Raw genomic sequence first — 7,424 nt, 5'->3', positions numbered from 1 at the left:
TATAATTATCATCAGACACATGTCACATTTTTATGTATGATTTTGCATTATTTAATTTCAAATTATATAATTTTTTAAGCGTACTAACGTAGTTCTTTATTTTTGTTTCTGTGAATATCATCCGAAAAGTAGGCCTCCTGCACATTATGATTTTGCCTTGCTTTATTTAACTCTTTACTGGGGTGCATGCTCTCTGCTGGGTTTTTTCATGTTCCTCTTATCATTATTGACAAGATAGCACCTGCTGTCCGCTGTTTATTTATTTCGCCCTGAATTATTTCTTTACTTGTGTTTTTAGATTTTGAAGTTTATATCATGATAGCACACGCTATGTTTTTATACCAACCGCGTTTTCTTTTTGAAAACAGTTCTTGTTTCAAATCCTGGTCCGCAATGTCAACATTCAGTTCGTTCATAAAATATGGCTATTTATTTATGTCGCGTGTTAAGTAGTTCTTTATTTTTTGCTCGAAGTGTATAAATATCATCAGACACCTGTCACATTTTTATGTATGATTGTTCATTATCTAATCTTAACATATATAATTCTTTAAACTTATTTCTTTTTTCTGTTTCAGTGAATATCATCCGAAAAGTAGGCCTCTACACATTATGATTTTCCTTGTTTTATTTAAACTCTTTATTGAGGTACATGCTCCTCTTATCGTTATTGACAAGTCATCACATGCTGTACGCTGTTTATTTATTTCGCCCTCATTTTCTTTACTTTTGTTTTTAGATCTTTAGTTCTTTATTTTTGTTTCTGTGAATATCATCCGAAAAGTAGGCCTTCTGCACATTATGATTTTTCCTTGCTTTATTTAACTCTTTACTGGGGTGCATGCTCTCTGCTGGTTTTTTTCATGTTCCTCTTATCATTATTGACAAGATAGCACCTGCTGTCGCTGTTTATTTATTTAAGCCTAAATTATTTCTTTACTTTTGTTTTTAGATTTTGAAGTTGATATCATGATATCACACGCTATGTTTTATACCAACCGCATTGTCTGGTTAAAGACAGTTCTTGTTTTAAATACTGAATACAATGTCAACATTCAGTTCGTTCACCTCACAATGCGGTGCGATGTTATATAACTGTATATATTGCAGGGTTGCCAAACCCGCGATGTAATAGGCCTAGGTCAATAGGATGAGTTTTGAAGATTTTCCTCGCGACAATTTCCTGTCCTATAGACACCAATTGATGGTTAAGAAAAATATTGCATGACTTCTCAACATTGGCTTACGCGACTTCTGGTAGTTTTTATCTCATAGAAACCAACGGTTGATAAAAAAAAATATTAGGCGACTTTTCAATGATTTGACCCGCGGTTTGCCCTCATTTGTTTGGCAACCGTGGTCTGTGTTAAGTGAATATATTTCGGTAAGAAAATAATTATCATAGACCATGTAGACAGAACGGACAATAGTCATAGGCGCTCTCCTCCATTTTGAGAAATATACTTTTACACACACTACATTTATAATTAAAATGATCAGCCTTAAAGTTTTACCTTTTAGTGGGTTAAGCCAAACCTAAGTGGATGAAATATAAATCAACACTTCTGGCACTGATTGGTTTCCGTAGTTGTTATATGGAATACGAGCTGTCTGTAGCTACAAAATTGTCTGCAAATCGGCTTTTGCCGGGCCTCTCTTTTTGGCGTTTTTCTCATTAAATTAGGGTCCCGTTCAAATAAAAAATAAACTGGTGTCTAGATGTAATCACAGTTAACACACCAGGAAAATTATAGAATATACAACAACCTAGTTACACCTGTAGACTGCGAACAAACATGCATCTGGCCAGACCTGGCCGTAAAACAAAGTGTTCTCCCTACGGATACCCTTAAGGGTCACACAATAAAAATGCTCTTTTTGCCCATGCATTATAGTAGGTAGAACCTTGTTTTGGTAGCAAGATGGCGGATCTGTGCAAAGGGCGAATAGGGTCTAGATCACTTGGTACAGCAATTTTATTTGTTGTCTTGTTTGTGTGGAAGGGATCTGTTGCATAACATTGTTGACAATTTATATCAACAGTGAAAGGGAGTGATGGTGAACATTACATAACATATAGAATGGTTAAAGTGAAGTTTGAAAATTACTCTGGGTGCCTATTTTTGTAATTACACAATTTCCATTATTCAAAACCAGATTTACTAATGAAACAATACTACATACCCATGAAATAAAAATGTATTAAAATTTATCATGTATTAGGACTTGGGCTCATGGGATTTGAAATCTCAATCAGGTATGCACTGAAATTTGTAAACATGGCAATTCTATACACATGATCTACCTGTAATTGCACAAAAATCATGCACATCAAGTCTTCAATTGATTATTATCATGTGCATATCATATAAGAGGTAGAGCACTTCCTAGTAGCATTAGGATCAATAACCTCATATTATATTATATCATGTGATGTACATTTGTACATGTAGATAGGGAAGTGATGTAGCTAAACAGGATCTAGCTATGCTATTTTAAAAGCATTCCCTGAGGCTTACATACATAGTTCACATGCATTGTGTTTTATTGGAGGACTATCTCTGACAAGAGTTCTATATTTTAATACTTATGTTAATATTTGCACAAAGAGTTTAGTATATACATCATACCAGAGATCATACACGTAGAGCTAGGACTATTACTACACATAAACAATACCTTTATATTACATCAAGTTTTCATCAACTTCCAATGATTTTTGAAACCATATACTGTATATATATTTTTCTTGTTTACTCTCATGTTGCCAGTTTATTTCATTTCCATGATGGTACTACCATAGGTGAATTTGGTGTAGGCATAGTAGGCCTACATGTAAAACATTTTGGGAGATTGGGAAAGTCATAAGATATTGGCCATTGAGTGGACTTGACTACCGCGGGGAGGGGTGGGGGAGTTGGGGGTCTCAGTAAATGACCGAAGATGCGTTAAATTTTCAGGCATTTGTTATATCTGTGACCCTGATTTTCCGCTGTGGGACCCAACTTTTTTTTTTATTTTTAAATTTCGGTTAAGATTTGGACTTTTGTTATATAGCTATGGTTTCATTATTCCCCTGCATTATTCTTGAAAAGTTGGTACATTGGGTCCATTTTGACAATTCTCAGCGACACAACCGCACATCCCTACCAAAACCTAACTTAAGTACCTCCTAGGCTTGACTATAGATGGTATATTGGTCCATTTTCAAATTCTCAGCAACACAACCGCACAGCCCTACCAAAACCTAACTTAAGTACCCTCTAGGGTTGAATATAGAGGGCAGTAAGCACATAGGGTATATATCACCATATTTAGCAGGATATGGGGGCATTATTAATTTCACTTAATCTTCTAATACACCTCGGATATTGGTCAAAAACATTTTCACGGCCTTGTGGGCAATGCGGGGTACTACATAAAAGTATTAATAATTTAATGTATTAACTTACCGTACTACAAAGAGGGCGAAACTTCCAAAAATGCCAACTTGAGTTATGTCAACGTATTGCAGGGATATAAAGGGACACATGACTTTCATGTCTGGAGGGTCCATATACCAACTCATTTTAGAGGGTGGTGGGTGGGGCAATCCTTAATGGGTTCATGTCCCTCCTCTGGCTACTCTACTGGATACCAGTGGCTATTTTCAGGGATGCGCATACCTAGATACAACAATTAATATCTGTACATTTGCATCACAGAATCAGGGTAACAAAGAACTTCATTCAATGCAATGGGAATACAATTTGTTTTGGCAGAGATTGTATTGATATTATTATTAATATCAGTTAGACACAGCAGTAATATTGATTACTTTAGAAAGAAATCAAACCATCCAGGGGATAGTTCCACGAAGGCTTCGGATCAATTATAAAATTGATTTACCACACATTGTTTAGTTCATCGTGTCTGCTTATGTGCACAGTGATTTTCATCACTTATTCTAATGCAATTTTTTCATTCCCATTGATCCATGTTGTTTTTGCAGGTTAAGCATTCTCTAGGCCTTGGAAGTGGTCATTTTGGCTATCAAACTTTACCTACTTCTAACCCCCGGTACCATCTAGTCTTGTATTTTACCTGTTCCTCACGTTACGTTGATGTACCTTGCTCTTTTTCTTTCCACTTCCAGTTGTTCATATATTCAAGGTTTCCTCATTTATTGATCCTTATGTGTTTGTGTCCTCATCTGTTGGATTCACAATTAGCTTTTTACCACACATTAAATCAATCCTATGATTGACAAAGTCTTTGTGAAACATGCCCCTAGACCACAAAGATGTACTGATTTCTAAGAAACCGTAAGTCTTTTTAATGTTTTCCTGGATACGGTCGGTCAGGGTCCAACCTGAATTTAGTACAAACTACCTCAATGGGAGCTAATTCAAGTCTCAGTTCTTATAGTTTTACAGTGGTATTGTACCGGTACTTATATTGTTGTGTGATTGCTTGAGAATGGACTTGTACTAATTATTTAAAGTGATTTTTTAGTTGAATATAAAAAACAACATTGTACGGGAATGTATGCAACCTGCTTGCATCTGTTTTTGCACCTCCTCTCAGAAAACTTACTATTGAATAATGTCACTTAGCACATGACATTTAATTGTTCAACACATGTTGTTTTATTTTCCTAATTTGCAATATTTTTTTTATGACAATTGCCCAGTTTCACTTTGAAATTACCGTACATGTGACACAATCTGGTCCATGGAGGCCAAAGGTGGTAAATTTGAAATTGACAAAAAGGCAAATATATGGAGTAAAAAACCAATAAAACACATAAGAAAATAGACATAGTAAAACTTCATAACTTTAGAACCAAGTATGCTAGACCTTTGGTATTTTCAGTATATGATAGTGTAATGCTTGTAAAGGTATTACTTTAAGGGAGTACTACACCCCTGGCCAATTTTGTGCCTATTTTTGCATTTTTCTCAAAAATTATAGCACATTGGCGACAAGTAAGATATGTATTATAGGGGCAAGGACTACAACTACTGTACTGAAAATTCAGCAACTCAAAGCAAGTAGTTATTGATTTATTGATCAAATATTGGTTTTCCCTCATTTTTGACTGTAACTCCACAACTGTTGTTTGTGCTGAAATAAAATTTCCAGTGCAGTAGTTGTAGTCCTTGCCCCTATAATATATATATCTTACTTGTCACCAACGCGCTATAATTTTTGAGAAAAATGCAAAAATATGCACAAAATTGGGCAAGGGTGTAGTACCCCCTTAATAATTATACTAACTCAATTTTCAATAATGCCTCCTTTGGCCTCCATGGACCAGATCGTGTCACATATTTACCCACAGAAGAACAAACTCTTGTCAAAACCCTGTGCTTGAGGGCCAAATGCACCCTGTTCTATGTTTACTGTACTTATTTAGTAAATCCAAATTAATGTACTTATGTAGTTGACCAAAATGTGACTTCCTCATGTTTTATTATGCAGTTCAGAAACCAAGATTGTATTTTTGTGATTTCAGCATAGTGTCAATTAGCAGAGGACTCTAAACCATCGCTAGTGTCAAACCCACAACTCGTCAAGCATGCATAGCGACCAAGGCCAAGTCAGCTTTAAACTGTTAACAAATTTACGAGTTGATATTCATACGTAGTGGTAGATAAAATGATTAAAGAGTTTAACATCAACACTACACTATTTTTCGCTCACCTGGAACATTTTCACTAGTTCGACTAGCGTCTTCAGCAGATGATGCCCGTAACATCCTATGATGTTATCCTGTCAATCATATGATGTCATCAGTGAGAGATATCCCGAATGTAGACAAGATATCATCACATCATCACCATCTGCTGAAGACGCTAGTCGAACTAGTGAAAACGTTCCAGGTGAGTGAAAAATAGTGTACACGCAGTGTTGAAGTTAAACTCTTTAATCATGTTAACAAATTGATTGAGTCGCCCTCAATATAGTACAAATGGGGTGCATACGTGGGTAGTTGTCTCCTATTAGTCCAAATACTATTGACAATGCTTTATGCAGATTTGTCACTGATGACATCATATGATTGACAGCTTTCTGACGGAAGTACCTACCAACAAATTAAGAGTTTTGTCGCAAAATGCGATAAGCGCCAAATATGTGTATATGAAAATTGAGATAACACTGCCAAAGGATTGTCGAGAGCACAAGGATTGCACAAGGATTGCACAATTACAAAAAAAAAATGACTACCTCGCAATATATCCAACAGTAATTGGATGTGCAAGTTATTTCTTTTTTGCAAAATGCGATAAACGCCACATCCATTTAACACAATTTGGTCTTGTTCTCAAATGGTTTTATCTCGTTTTTCGATGAAACTTCAAATAATGATTTGGTTTCAAATCTCGCAGAAAAAATGCTGTACAGAGGTATATAGCTTCATAAATTTTTATGTTGGTTTACATGATAACTTGATGAATATCTGCATGGAACATTATGGACTGTAATGTGGACATAAAAGTGTGTACTTGTTTAAGGATACACATGGATTTATTTAGTTCTAGTCATAAAGATGGTTTTGTTTTTATATATGGTCAAAAGTTTTACCTTTTTAATTCATGTGATTATGTAAAATGTAAATGTTGTGCAATTGTATTTTTCCATGATTTTACACTAATGAAGAATATTTTCTGAAAGATTTTAAATAATGAGCTTTATGATACAGTACAAAAAGAAAATGATGACTGCCTTTGATTTGTAAAATAACAAAGTTTATAGATTTTCACTAACAAAGATATGAATGTATAAACAGGGACTGGGCACTAGCCCATGGTTTGCTAGTCTATGAATGTGTAAACAGGAAATGGGCACTAGCCCAAGGTTTGCTAGTCTATGAATGTGTAAACAGGGACTGACCACTAGCCCAAGGTTTGCTAGTCTATGAATGTGTAAACAGGGACTGACCACTAGCCCAAGGTTTGCTAGTCTATGAATGTGTAAACAGGGACTGACCACTAGCCCAAGGTTTGCTAGTCTATGAATGTGTAAACAGGGACTGACCACTAGTCCAATGTTTGCTAGTCTATGAATGTGTAAACAGGGACTGACCACTAGTCCAATGTTTGCTAGTCTATGAATGTGTAAACAGGGACTGACCACTAGTCCAATGTTTGCTAGTCTATGAACGTGTAAACAGGGACTGGACACTAGTTCAAGGTTTGCTAGTCAGAATATAAGGTTTGCTGGTCTGAAAAAACAAGTTCACTAGTCTGAAAAGTTAGAGCCAAGTTTAGGGTTCGGTTAGGGGTAGGGTTAGGATACTAGCACACATTTGGACTAACAACCCTTACATGTAGGACTATAGTGTAGAATGTGTGAACAAGATGAAAATAAGACAACTGTTTTGCAGTGTTATTTAAGAATCTTCATCCTAAAGTTGCTCAGTTCACCACCCCATGCATTTC

This window comes from Amphiura filiformis, chromosome 6, assembly GCF_039555335.1.
Source record: "Amphiura filiformis chromosome 6, Afil_fr2py, whole genome shotgun sequence".
Taxonomy (NCBI): Eukaryota; Metazoa; Echinodermata; class Ophiuroidea; order Amphilepidida; family Amphiuridae; genus Amphiura; species Amphiura filiformis.
Note: the sequence above shows the minus strand (reverse complement) of the source record.